Source organism: Sus scrofa, chromosome 8 (assembly GCF_054392235.1).
Source record: "Sus scrofa isolate SSC_HxYL_T2T_F1_AM1 chromosome 8, Sscrofa_HxYL_maternal_Yorkshire_Landrace_v2.0, whole genome shotgun sequence".
Taxonomy (NCBI): Eukaryota; Metazoa; Chordata; class Mammalia; order Artiodactyla; family Suidae; genus Sus; species Sus scrofa.
The window spans coordinates 54,735,707-54,751,367 of NC_139390.1; the positions used below are offsets into that span (position 1 = coordinate 54,735,707).

Sequence of the window (15,661 nt, forward strand, 5' to 3'; positions counted from 1 at the left end):
GATTAATCACCGATGTTGTCTGGAAGAGTTTTGCCAGGAATTTGATATTAAAAGGTAGTAATGCTTAAAATCTTATGGGGGTAGAGGACAATGTGTTCAATGTAATGAAAATATAAAATTACAAAAATGTGTTTTATGCAAAAACAATCAAAATTGCTGGTATGAGTTAAACAAAAGGAGTATCAGTTAAAGAATCTAGGTGATATAGTGACATTATAGATTATGGAAATCCAGACAGAAAGGCAATATTTCGAGTAATTTGTAAGGAGGTAATTTTGAAAAGGTCTAAGGATCTAATCACAAATCTAGACTCAGATTTAATGAAAGATAGTCCTGAAGGATGGATGTAGGCAGGCTAAATAAAGATGATTGTTACCTAGGTGAGTAGGTGGTGGTAGCTAGGGATAAAGCTGGGAGCACATTTTTAAGAATACTTTCATTTAGTCCTAACTGCCTTTCTCAAAACCTGAACCTGGGAAGAAAAGTGAATCACAGAAATCCAGATAAGGATAGGGAAGAAAAATGGAGAAAAGAAAGTTTATGCATGACTGGCTTTAGGTGTTAATTGAAATGTGCATCTAAGAAAGCATTAGGAAAGAATCAGGAAAGACAGCTATTTCCTCTATGTCTCTCCATGTCATATCCTCTATTTGCACTACTTCAGATTTTTAAAGTTATAACTGGTGCTGCATTCCAGGGTATTTTGAAGTCATATATTTGAAATTAAAGGATACACATTTAAAAATGGAATTAGAAATATAATAAGAGAAGAAATTAAATTTGAGATTACACTTACTACATGTCCAATTTAATCTTAAATGTTTAAAAAATAGCTATCTAAAGTTATGCCTTATATAAAAGTGTAAAATAAAAAGAATGCTTATTTTATTATCATATTTCCATAGATAAGAGACTGCGTTGCAAAGTGATTAAACAACTTGTCAGAGACACATATTAATAGGTGGCTCAGGCCAAATTTGAACCCAAGTTGACCATATTACAAAGCCTAAGATCTTTACAAGATGTCACTCATAATCTCTAGAAGATGCAACAAATGACCTATTAACGAGGTTAAGCCTGTTGATGAAATCATTACAAGGATGTAAAACTGGGGCTTATCTGATGGTCTGAGAGGGAAAGTGACAAGAAAAACGTAGAAGTGAGGAAAAGTGAGAGGGAAAGTGAAGACATCTTGGCCATTTAAAACGGTCAGAGCAAACATAAGAATTTCTAGTCATAGTCAACAGTATTAATTAAATGGATCTATTTAAAGAAATATTCAGGAGTTCCTATCATGGCACAGCAGAAATGAATCTGACTAGGAACCATGAGATAGCAGGTTTGAACAGTGGCTTAAGGATCCAGCATTTCCATGAGCTATGGTGTAGGTGGCAGAGGCAGCTCAGATCTGGCTTTGCTGTGGCTGTGGTGTAGACCTGAATCTGTAGCACCGATTAGACCACTAGCATGGGAACCACCATGTGCTACAGGTCCGGCCCTAAAAAGTAAATAAATAAAATAAAGTAAAATAAAATAAAATAAAATAAAATAAAATAAAATAAAATAAAATAAAGACATTCATGTGGAGGGAAGTGGGGAATAGCTGAGTAAATTCAAACATGTGCATTCCCTGAGCCACCCCTGATGATCAGATCATTCTAGTCTATCCTTGCCCTGACCCTCTATCAGGACCCAAACTACTCCCCCACAAACACCCAAAGACACACAGTGCAGCCTTCGGGCTCCAACTAGGCCCTGTTTGCCTTCCTGGGAAACCCCAAACTCCACCCACCTGTTCCAGGCCAGAGCCCAGCCTGAGGGAAAATAAAAAAAATAATAGCCACTAGCTCTGTCACATTTGGTTGCTCAGGAAGGACATTTGATTTTCTCTAGCAGGAACCAGAGTGATGGAAGAGGGAAATCAGAGTGTTGGTATCAGCTTCATCCTCCTGGGCTTCTCTGAATACCCACACCTCCAGGTGCCCCTCTTCTTGGTCTTCTTGGCCATCGACACAGTTTCTGTAGTGGGGAACATGGGTATGATTGTGATCATCAGAATCGTGTACTTTTTTCTCAGCCATCTCTCCTTTCCTGATTTCTGTTACTCTTCTGTAATTACACCCAAACTCTTAGAGATCTTGGTTGTGGGCATAAGGACTATATCTTACATGGGTTGGACGATGCAGTTTTTCTTTGGCTGAACATTTGTGTTTACAGAAATATTCATGTTAGCCATGATGGCCTACGACTTGTTTGTGGCTGTTGTAACTCCCTGCTCTACATGGTTGCTATGTCTCCTAAGCTCTGTACTCTCCTGGTAGCCTCATCTTACTCATGGTGTGGGTTATAATCCTTTACACTCACATATTCTCTTTTGGAACTATCCTTCTGTGGTTCTAACATCATAAACCACTTTGTCTGTGAGTATTCTGCCATCATCTCTGCCTCCTGCTCTGACACTTATTTCAACCTGATGCTGGGTTTTATCATTTCCACAGTCAACAAGGCTTATAGCCTCCTGATTATCCTCTCTTCCTATCCTTTCATCATTGTTATGATTATCAATATGCCATTTGCTGGTGGGCTCCAAAAAGCCTTCTCCACCTGTGCCTCCCACCTGACCACCATCACCATCTTACACAGGACCTTTCTTCTTTACTGTGCACCCAGCTCCAAAAGATCATTTATCTTCATCAAAATAGCCACTGTGTTTTACACAGTGGTGATCCCCATGCTAAACCCCATTATCTATAGCCTTAGAAATGATGAAGTGAAAGTATCAATCAGGAAGTGAAAGTATCAATCAGAAAATTAATCAATGCCGAGCCACTGTTTTCTCACTCAATGTAATTTTGACAAAAGAGAGAGAAGGAGTTATTTTCTTAAATGTGTTTATACCTTTTAATTTTTAATTTTTTTCTTCTAGTAATGGGATTACAATTTATTGAGAAAATTAGATAATATATGTGTATATATATGATCATTAAATCTCACTATTCTTTAAAAAATCATCTTCAGTTCAAAAGAAAAAAATAAATAAAATTCTGTTTATTTATCACTCCCAGAATGTAAGAGGCTTAAAAATATTCCTCTAAAGCCTGTACAGAAGTCTGTAAACAACTACCCTTCTGTGTTATCTTCCCTTCTTTTCTGCTGCCTTGCTTTTCTCTCCCTCTTTCTCTCACATCAGGAAATATGGAAAACAAGCAGACTAAACTCTGAATAGGAGTTCTGTATGTTACTTTCTCCAAGAAATTAAAGATAAATCTCTGTCAATACTTTACATTTCCATAAATACTTTCTAGTCGCTGTGCCTCTCTAACACCACGAGGAGCAATCTGCTTTAAGAACTGTGTCATATTCAGAATGTTTCTTTTCAGTTACAACCCCTGAGAATATTTTATGAGAGTCTCAAAGTTACCCTTTTGCTTCCTTTTGAAATGCATATAGAATTTTAGAGTATGCCCTCATATCTGGCTTCTTTGGTTTAGCATTTTTTTAAAAAAAGAATATGTAAGTGATTACATGTAACAGCACTTCATTTTGTATTGCTAAAGCATGTTTCCTAAAATTAATATATCATAATTTACTTATTGTACTGCTATTAATTGAGGTTGGCTACTTCCTCTTTTATGGTGAATTATAGTTTATTGATAGTATTATATTAGTTTTAGGTATACAGTATAGTGATTCAGTATTTTTATAAGATATCCTCCACTAAAAGTTATTATTACAAAAGGAGTTTCTGTGTGACTCAGTGGGTTTAGAACCCAATGCAGTGTCCTTGATGATGCAGGTTTGATTGCTGGCTTTGCTTAGTAGGTTAAGGTTCTCGTATTGCTGCAAGCTGTGTTGTAGGATGCATATATAGCTGGGCTCTGGCATTCCTTTGGCTTCATTGTAAGCCGAAAGCTGCAGCTCTGATTGGACCCCTAGCCTGGGAACTTCTATATGCTGTGGGTACAGCCCTGTAAAAGAAAAACAAACTTATTACAAGATCATAGCTACGATTACTGTACTTTTCAATATATCCTTGATGCTTATTTATTGCATACAGAATATTTTGTGTGTTTTAATTCAATATCCCTAAATTGCCCCATCTCTCTTCATTCTACAAATTCTACAAATAACCAGTGTTGGAGAGGATGAAAAAAAGAGAAATTTTGTGCACTGTTCGTGAGAATGTAAATTGAGAATGTAAATAGAGAATGTAAATAGAACTACCATATATATGATCCAGCAATTCTGCTCCTGGATATTTCCTTTTCTGCCTTTAATGGAAATGCTGCTATGAACATTTTCACACAAGGATGTGCTGCATTGCTTTATAAGCTGTCATTCTGTGAGATAAGGCCTATGTTTTAGTTTACATTCTATCCATCTTATACCTGAGTTCTACTTATTGCCCATTCTCGCCAAAAGTTAATACTTCCATGAGACATTTCACTATTTTCAAGTTGGTAGATGAGTAGTAATACATCATTTTGGTTTACAATTTAAATTCTTCATTGTTAATGCAACCATTGAAAAAAACTTACAATAATTGCTAAGATTATAGGACATACTTAGGAGTATGTTCTAAGGCTGCTCTGATTTTCTAGATTCTCTTTATATGAGGATTATATTTGAATCTGGACTACTTCAAATACCAATTTTGTGGTCTAGGTAATTAGATTTTTTTGTGTTTTATTTACTTCTTTGTGAAATATATGTATTATCAGAAAATATTATGTAAGTTTACATTCACTAAATTAGTTATTATTTAGTAATACGTGTGCAGAAGTGTTACTTACTACCCCCAAACACCACCCTGCAACCTAGTCCAACACACTCACAGCCACAGACACTAAAAACAAAGTCTGAAAGGGGAGTAGCAAAATAATTCAAAGTTGGAGGGCTGGAGGCTGAGAGGCTGCTTATTACTTTTATGCTGCATCAGTTCAGAAAGGATGGTGAGTTGGCATAAAGCAGAGCTGCTTGTATTGTTAGAGACACAATAAAATGGGACTATTAAGTGACTGGTATTTTAAAAATAAATTTTTAATAATTTTCAGTTTACTAAATAAAATGCAAATATATTTCAGAGAATTTTCATCACACCTCATTGTACATTGTTGGTATGAATGAAAATGGTGTAGCTGCTGTGGAAAACAGTATGAATTTTTCTACAAATTAAAAATTAAATTGTATGATCCAGTAATCCTGCTTCTGGATATTTATCAAAAAATTCTAATCAAGTTTTCAAGGAGGTATTAGCCTTCCCACATTTGTTGCGGAACCCTTCACAACAGCCAAGATGTGGAAACAACCTAAACATCTCTGTAGTTTTGGATAAAAAAAAATGTAGTATACATAAACAATGGAAGACAATTTGGCTTTTAAAAAATGGAAATTCTCTAATATATGACCACAAGTGTGAACACTGAAAATATTTGCTAAGTGAAATAATCCAGTCAGAAAAAGAGAAATACTATGTGATTCCATTTATATGGTATATATAATATAATCAAATTCATAAACTCACAGAAGGGTATGTTAGTTGTCAGAGGCGAGTGGAGGGGGAAATGGGAAGTTACAAATCAACGGGCACAAAGTTTCAATCAAATAATATGAATAACATCTAGAGATGTGCTATACAAAATGATGTTTGAGGCCAACAATGCTGTATGGTACCCTTAAAAATATCTGAAGGAGATCCTGCTCTGGTGCAAGAGGATCATCTGCATCTCTGCAGTGCCAGGACACAGGTTTGATTCCCAGCCCAGCAGAGTGATTCGGTGTTCCCACAGTAGGTCACAACTGGCTCAGATCTGATCCCTGGCCTGGGGAAATACATAAAAAGAAAAAAAAATCTTAAGAGAGTATATCTCTAAGTTCCCTTGTGGTGGCACAGTGGAAATGAATCCAACTAGTATCCATGAGGATGTGGGTACAATCCCTGGCCTCACGCAGTGGGTCAGGGATCCTGGGTTGCTGTGAGGTGTGGTATAGGTGGCAGATGTAGCTTTGATTTTGTGTTTCTGTGACTGTAGTGTAGATTGGCAGCTACAGCTCTCATTCAACTCCTAGCCTGGGAACTTCCACATGCCAAAGATATGACCCTAAAACATTAAAAAAAAAAAAAAAAGAGAGAGAGTAGATCTTAAGTGTTTTTACCACAGTAAAATAAACTTTTGTTCATTGCAGATCTATTCACAATAGCCAAGACATGGAAACAACCCAAATGTCCATTAACAGATGACTGGATTAGGAAATTGTGGTATATAGGTATATATACACCATGGAATACTACTCAATCATAAAAAAGAACAAAATAATGTCATTTACAGCAACATGGATGGAACTAGAGACTCTCATACTGAGTGAAGTTAGTCAGAAAGAGAAAAACACCATATGATATCACTCATATCTGGTATCCAATATACAGCACAAATGAACCTTTCCACAGAAAAGAAAATCATGGACTTGGAGAATAGACTTGTGGCCTAGGGAGAGGGAAAGGGAGTGGGATGGATTGGGAGCTTGGGGTTAATGGATGGAAACTATTGCTTTTGGAATGTATTAACAATGAGATTCTGCTGTGTAGCACTGAGAACTATGTTTAGATACTTACAATGCAGCACAGCAATGGGAGAAAAAATTATGTATACATGTATGTGTAACTGGGTCCCCATGCTATGCAGTAGAAAAAAATGTGTTGGAGGAAATAACAATAAAAAATAAATTTAAGAAAATAAAAAAAGAAATAATGTTATATTATGATCACTAAAAATCAAAATTTTATTTGGATTCTATGTTTGTTTATTTGTTTTTAAAATTAATGTCCTTTTTCTTTTCTGGGATCCAGTCCAGGAGACCACATTGCTTTAAGTTGGCATGTCTCCCAAATCACCTCTGGTCTGCAATGGGTGGTAAATGATAAGTACATTATATCACTGGTGAGGGTCACCTTCATCCTTTGCTTCAGGTCATGTTGGCCAATTTTCTCTACTCTACTCTGAATATAGGATTTGAAATTCAGTTGCATTCATAACAATCATTTCTAGATTTTGTTCTCTTTTCCTTATTTAAAATCCTATAGTTCATGTTTACTTCAACAACAATGTGTTATTTCAATAATTCAAAATCTAAAAGTAAGTAATGAAATAGATGCAGTGGTATAATTACCTCTAATGATTTGGAAGAAAATGCATCTGCCATAGTGACACAAGAGACAGTTTCAAATAATTATATGGTTTTTGTGATTCACTGAGTAATACTCCAATTATAATTCTCTACAGTTTATATCTTCATAGATACAGAGGCAAATTAAAGACTCACAATTTGGCAAAGTTTAGATAGGGAATTTAGCTTTCAGTTTTTTTCTTTTTATTCTTTGATATTATGTCCTGCAAATAAAATGCCATTTTACCTGCATTCTCATTGAAATGTACTGCTACTTTTATTACAAGCCTAAACCTGTTGATATCTTAAAGAGTTTTTCATTACTGAGAAGGAAAATTCCTGAAGTCCATTAACCGTACAAAGCACTCCTCCATAAATTAATTGAGATATTCTGGTTTCAGGTCTTTTCAGGTCTCTTTTGGTATATTTCAATTTAGATGGAAAAGATGGAAACCCAGATCTGATAGATTATTCCAAAAATTAAAGATAGCCCTTTTATATGGTCAGAGACATTTTCATTTAAGGCCACACCTACAGCATATGGAAGTTGCCAGGCTAGGGGTCAAATCAGAACTTCAGCTAAGCCACAGTCACAGCAACACCAGATCCAAGCTGCACCTATGATGTATGCTGCAGCTTGTGGCAATGCTGGATCCTTAACCCACTGAACAAGGCCAGGGATCGAAACTGCATCCTCAGGGACACTATGTAGGGTTGTTAACCCATTGGGCCACAGTGGGAACTCCTGGTCAGAGACATTTTAATTTTCACTAAGAGGGCATGAAGTATTTCTGATAATTAAATTTTGTATTATAAAAACTGGCAGCAGTGATCAATGGAGAAGATGCAAAAAATTCATAGGATATTTGTTGATTTGTGAATGTAGTCCTAGTTTCAATTTGAGAACAAACCTAATCCTAAACCAGATATTTTTGCCAAAATTATTTGAAATTGCTAGGATTGAATATGAAATAATTTTCTAAATATCTTTTGTTATTAATGTAATTACTCCAATAAATGAGAATTATAAATCTCCTTAATATACTCGGGTTTTGCTAATATTTTCAAATGTTGAAGAGCATTCATTTATTGAAATAGCCTGTGAACAGGAAGTTCCCTTGTCACACAGCAGATTAAAGATCTGGCATAGTCACTGTAGCTGTGTCACAGGCTGCAACTACAGTACCAGTTGGATCCCTGGCCCAAGAACTTCCACATACCAACAAGTGCAGCAGAATAAATAAATAAATAGCCTGAATGATAATGGATATTTGCAGTTTATCTTCCCAGACCCATTTGTTATTGGGAAGATATTGTCAGAAAACCTTCTCTCCCTGTGCTTCTCACCTGACAGCTATCACCATCTTCCATGAAACTATCCTTTTCCTTTATTGTATGCCTAACACTAAAACCTCTTGGCTCACAGTTAAAGTGTCTTCTGCGTTTTATACAGTGGTGATTCCATGCTGAATCCCTTGATCTACAGCCTTCAGAATGAAGATATAAAAAAAACACATTCAGAAAATTAATTGTCACAAAATTTCTTTGTCACTCAATATGATATTATGAGATTCATTATATTATTTACCAAAGATAATGTGATTTACTGTGCTACAGATTGTTCAACTCTTTTAGGGCAATTAGTGATTCAAGTTCACATCTTTTAATCAACAGATTTTAGTTAATATAATATATATATATATATATATATAGTAGCACATTGTTGATTGTTAATTATTAATTATTGCATATATCAATGTTTAGCAAAATAGCTGTAAACCACATGTAAACCCAAATATAAAATAAAAAAATTATTCAACTGTTTTCTTCAATATTTGTAAATTACTTTTAAATGCTTCATCATATATAGCATAATTTTATATGTGTGTTTCCAAAGTAAAACTTATTCTCAGCTCATCAGACAGGTCCAGGTCTAAGATGATTCTCTAGAATTACCAGGAAATTGATACCCAAGAGATGGCTTTGACAAATGCTTCAGTTTACTGTAACTTAAGGAATAACTTACTATTCATGTTAAAAAATGATGGCAGGCATTCCTATTGTGCCTTAGTGTGTTAAGAACCCAACATAGTGTCCCTGAAGATGTGGGTTTGATCCCTGTCCTTGCTCGGAGGGTTAAGAATCTGCCATTGCCCCAAGCAGTGCCTTAGGTCACAGATGGGGCTCAGATTTGATGTGGCTGTGGCTGTTGCTGTGATGTAGGCCAGTAGCTGCAGCTCCAATTTGACCCCTAAGCTGGGAACTTTCCTAAAAAGGAAAAAAAAATGGTGACAGAAAATTTTTATTCATGAAACCTATTACCTTTTGACTAGCAAACAAAATTGAATAAAATATTGTCCTGCTTTCCCCAAATTCAAATCCCTATTTTATTCCAAAAATTTGAGTAATCAAGGCAGAGGAATATTAATAGTGTCCCCAAAGGGACTCAATCCTCTCTAGTCATTTAAATTTCAAGAAGACATATCATCACAATTCACTAGAGAAATAATAATTTTTCCAAAACAATGTTGAGATAACTGGATATCCTCATGGATAAGTGAGCCTTTACTTTTTATTTAAGACAATACACAATTATTAGCATGAATAAAATGAAATGGATCAGAGTTGTAAACATAAAAAATAAAACCAAAAAAATAGCATATGACAAAAAAAAAATCTCAAAACTTTGGGTGAGAATTTTTTTGGATGAAATATAAAGAAGTTGGATCATTAAAAATTGATAAAAGGAGTTTCATCACCATTAAACATGAGGTAAACATTTATTAAGGGTAAATGAAACCATTAATAAAATGAAATCTTAGGCCTCAGATTATGAGTAAATATTTGCAATATGTATATATATAATTGATAAAGGATTTGTAGGTAGAATGTGCCAAAAACTATTTATACTTAAACCAGAAGAAAAACGATTTAATTAAAGAGTTGGTATTTAATTAAAAAAAAAGAGTTGGTGAAATATTTGAGCAGATGATTGACAAAATGGAATATACAAATATTCTATAAACATATATAAGTATATTAAGCATCATTAGTCATCAATAATATTCTTATTACAGCTAAAACTAAAGCCTCAGTGAGATACTTCTATACTCCCAATAGAATGGCTAAAATGAATAAGTTTCAGATATTGGTGAAAAAGTGGAGCAAGCTGAATGCTTATGCACTTCCAATGAGGGTAAATGTTCAGTAATGTTGAAAATAGGTTGGCAGTATCTTATAAAGTTATGCAAAACTTCTCACATAACTCAATAATTTTTTGTCCCATGCAAATCAAAAATTCCCAGACTATTATGCTACAGAAACTATGATTTAAATATGTGAAGAAATGTAAGCCACTGACTGTGGTAACTTGTTATGCAGCATAGAAAACTAATATAAGATGGAGTTCCCGTCGTGGTGCAGTGGTTAATGAATCCGACTAAGAACCATGAAGTTGTGGATTCGATCCCTGGCCTGGCTCAGTGGGTTGATGATCCAGCATTGCCATGAGCTGTGGTGTAGGTTGCAGCCATGGCTCAGATCCCATGTTGCTGTGGCATGGTGTAGGCCGGTGGCTACAGCTCCAATTCGACCCCTAGCCTGGGAACCTTCATATGCCGTGGGAGTGGCCCAAGAAATGGCAAAAAACAAACAAAAACAAAAACAAACAAACAAAAAGAAAACTAATATAAGAGAAAGCTGCAAGTTTGAGAGACTTGGGTATAGAATTGGCTCCTGAAGAGTTGGTCCAAGGTGCAGAGGTGTCAGTGATGAGGGGAGTGTGCATTGCAGAAATCAAACCTATCCCAGTGAAAGAATAATCATGCAGACCCACAGGATTCTGGATCAAGACCATGCTAATAAATACAGTAAATAATTCTATGCCTGGTAATCAACAGCCTCTGTTGTGCCATGGTTTCCTGGCAAGTTTCAGTCAGGTTGTCAGGGGCCCAGGGGAAGGAGGAGAGGATCTAATTGGGTGTCACTTGGGGGTAGTGGAACCAGTTGATTGTTTGACACCGAGAGAATTAAACATGTTTTCAAAATGCACTTGTCATTTTTAAGAGAGTATATTATTTAGCTGTGTTAATATAAGCTTGGAAGTGTAAATTGTCCATATTTAGAAGATGACACAACTTTAGTGTCAATAGTACATCAATGTTTCCAAAGACTGTAAAAATTATTTACATAAAGAAAAAAAGTCAGATTTAAAGTCATGTTGTTTATACATCTCAAAGCACATGCACTGTCTACCCAAAAAAGACAGAAAAATCAGAGTAAATTCAATAGCAATTGACTGTGAATGGTTGCATTTGATTGGATTTATCTTTCACCTTGGATTTCACTGTAGTCATCATGTTTTCTAATTCAGTTTGTATATTTTTCTGTAATTCATTTTTTAAAAGAACTTCACGAAGTAGGCTAGGTTAGGTACACCTTCCAGTGATTTGGAAGAAACAACCTTCTTGTAGATAACCAGCTAGGAGAGCATTCAATCAAATCTCTGATTTTCTTCTATAAAAAGAAAGAGTTCAGTACATATTCTCTGGGGTCTAAATTCTCAAGATCATGGAAGGAAACAGAAGCCCTACATTATGTTCAGAGGAATCATATTCAGCTTCCAAATCTCTCCTTTTTCTCTCCAACTCTTCCTTTCTCTAAGTTTTTCTGGATATTAAGAAAGAAATACATTCCAATCACATGAATTTAACTTCACTGTGGATTCTTGCTTTATGGACCAACTTCTTAGTGTTTACATGGTGTTTGAATTCTGAGTGGGAACTTCCCTGGAGTCTATTAATAGTAGAAACACAATCTGTGGGTGAGTTGGTTTCAGGTCATTGGCCTATCTTGTGTTAACTTTTTCTCAAATGTTTAACTCTGAGATCCATCAACCTCTAATGTAGGGGACACTCTTTGTCAGTATCAGTGCCAGACATCTCCTGAGTCCATCTTCCTGAAGGCTCTCATTGCTGAAATTTGATCTCAAACCTCTTTTCCTGGGATGTTATCCTGATTTTTGCATTGAGAATATTCACCATGTGTCTAGAATGATGTCATAATAAAATTTCTAAAAAGAATATTATAATGTCTGAGAATGCCCTCAAATTCAGGAAAAAGAGCTGAGCTCCCCTCTTAAGATGTCCCAAGTCGTACCCATATTTCTATTGCAGCCCAGTTTGGATATTATTATTTCTCAGTTTTGTTTTTGTCATTTTTAAATTTTTAAAAAAATAATACTGATTTGGAAAGTTTCTTAGTGGTGCCATGGATTAAGGATCATGGATTGTCCCTCCAGTGGCTGGGGTTGCTTCTGTGGCACAGGTTCAGTCCCTGGCCCAGGAACTAACACATGTAGTGGATGCAGTAAAAAAAAAAAATGTGTACACACACACACCATTTAGTCATGGCACTAAGATTTAAAAGGGGTGAGGGTGGGAAACCAACTTCTTCTGAACTCCACAATTATGAGACTGTGCTAAGTATATTAACATCTTTTCTTAATTTCATACTTACACACCTATGTAATATGTTTTATCATCTTATCATTATTGATAAAGTAGTTGAAGCTCAGAAAGTCTGAGTGATTTACTAAAGTTCACACAGTAAATGGTAAACCTGGAACTGAATTTAAATCTGCTTCCAACCCCATGCTTCTTTCATTATGCTGGTCTATCATTAGCTCTTTTCCAATTTCCTGACCTTTCCCTCTTCTGAATTTAGGAAATACATTTCCTGAGTACAAAAATAGCATACAAATATGAAGGAGATAATTGTTTATTTCTAAATTGACCTGGTAAAACAAAATTGAAATAACATCTGTATTTATGAGGGTCATACTAACATTATTTTATTAAACTGAAAATTCAGACATCGGTTGTTATTGGCTAACATTTGCAGAATCATTGCTAAGTATTTTATCTGCCTTTAATCAGTCAGTAGTTATTTTCTCTCCTGGTATTTTTATTCTCCCTCTTATTTTTGAGTACAAATTGGCTTGCCAGAGGCACATAGGATAGAAAAATCTCCTGCCCTTCACAAATGATAATCTGTAACTATAGATGCTGAAATGGAGCACCATTTGAAATAATTTTGCCAAAATAAAATTTAAATATTACATGTTAAATTGGCCTTGGATCATATCTGAAAGGTCTAATGAATAATTTATTTTTCTCAAGTGAAAATGAATGTCTCATATTCCACACAGATTCAGATAACCAGTACTTATAATATGAGCAACAACAACAATAAAATTAGTCTAATTTTCTAATCTATGTATTACTAAATAATCCAATAATCTTTAATACATACTAGTTCACCCTGATAAATACAAAGAGGGTCAACAAGCCAAAGTGTTAGCCTGCCATTGAGAATAAAGTTTTCAATGATCAGAATTTAGAAACTCACACATTTGGAAAGGTTATCACCTTTCCAGTAAGAATATGCATCAATATGTGATTTTCCTAAAATGACTGAGCAAAATACAATAGTATTTCTAGATGCGGTGTGCAGAAATCTTACTACTATACAACTGATTTTTCCTAAAATCTTTGACATTCATAATTGAGCTCTGCTTAGCAATAATCTTCAATTCTAACCCATTTTGGAAAAGAGCAAAATTATCTATGTAGTACTCATTCACTTAGATTTGTACAAATTTTTTCCTTCAGTAACCTAGGTTGTAATAAATCTTATTTTGTGTATGTGTTTGTTCCTGTGCATGTGTATTTCTAAAAAAAATTACTTTCATTGTGCTTTCTTGGTTGAGAAGATTTCTTCATATATTCCTTCTCAGTTGCATTCATAATTTTTGAAATTCACTTTAAGCAAATAGAGCTTAATAAGCATTTAATGAACACTCATAAAATGTCTGGTTCTTTCACTGGTGTGTGTGATATTTTTCAACATTTTTGTAGCTCATAGTAACACAGAAAGGCAGTCATCAAATGTCAGCCTATAATTTTATGCTCCATACCTAGGTATTTGTATAACTATATAAATAAAGTCAATAGAGATTAGATTGTTTTCACAGTGGATTTCAGAAGGCCAAAATGCAATCAGGAAAAAAAAAAAAAGAAAATGATATATAAAGTAAAAAATGCAATCTTTGTGAGATATATTTTGGAGAAAGCGGGTTTTTTTATTATTATTATTGTTTGCTTGGTCATCTCACAGACATGGCTACTCATATATTCCTCCCAGTTAGAATACTGAAATCTAATTACTGTAGTTGAAGCGAAGAATTTGAGAAAATGACAGGAGTACTTGTGAAAGTAGATGCCAAAGTCTCATTTTCTAAAGAGTTACTCTGTGTGAGGCCTTGCAGAGTGAACACTATTAAGGCATTTCATTTTTGACACAAATCATGCATTCTTTCAAATTTATTATCGTCACTTTTGTTTGTAGCCTCTGACAACTGATCAACACCTTTGGGAGAACATATGGAAAATAGGAGTAATGTGACTGACTTTGTCTTCTTGGGGCTCACACAAAACCCAGATATGCAAAATATTCTGTTTGTCCCATTCTTACTTATCTACATTTTGACCATAGTGAACAATCTGTTGTGGCTAGTGGGGGCAGCTGGTCACCGCATGCCCCCATGTATGTTTTTCTAGCTCCCTTATAATTTATAGATACTGTGTGTTCTACTGCCATTGCTCCCAAAATGATCACTGACTCACTTCATGAGAAAAAGACTATTTCCTTCCAGGCTTGTATGAATCAATTCTTTATAGCCATCTTTTCACTGGTACCAAAGTCACTCTCCTGGTGGTGATGGCCTATGGCTGATATGTAACCATCTGTAAATGTCTTCAATTTTTGATCAACATGAATAAGTGGATATGTCTTCTCATGCTGCTGGCGGCCTGGACTGGAGGCTTTCTACATTCCTTGGTTCAGTTTCTCTTTATTTATCAGCTCCCTTTCTGGGGCCCCAATATCACTGACAAATTTGCCTTGACATGTACCTCTTACTGAAACTTATTTGCACAAATACCCACCTCATTGGACCTTCTATAATAGCTAGTGTTGGCACAATATGCACTTTAATCTCTTAATTTCCTATGGGGTTATATTACATTCACTTAAGACTCATAGTTTGGAAGGGAATCACAAAGCCTTCTACACCTATGCATCCCATATAACTGTGGTAATATTACATTCACTTAAGACTCATAGTTTGGAAGGGAATCACAAAGCCTTCTACACCTATGCATCCCATATAACTGTGGTCATTTTATTATTTCTTCCCTGTATCTTCCTGTATGCAAGACGTAATGCCAGTTCTCCCACTGGTAAATCCATGATGGTGGTTTCAACTTTCATCTCTCCCATGTTGAACCCCTCAATCTATACCCTGAGAAATGCAGACATGAAAAATGACATGAGAAAATTTTGGTGTAGAAACATTACCTTAGTTGGAAGAAGGTTATATCCATCATGTAAAGATGTGATATTCATTCCTTTACAGAATCAAGGAATACTTCCATGA

General features: G+C 35.2%; 2 pseudogenes; both read left to right on the forward strand.

Annotated features, from left to right (window-relative positions):
• Positions 1-1,907: 1,907 nt before the first annotated feature.
• LOC110261949 (olfactory receptor 5D3-like) lies at positions 1,908-8,725 on the forward strand (annotated as a pseudogene).
• Positions 8,726-14,606: 5,881 nt separating this feature from the next.
• On the forward strand, positions 14,607-15,661 carry LOC110261950 (olfactory receptor 4A15-like; annotated as a pseudogene).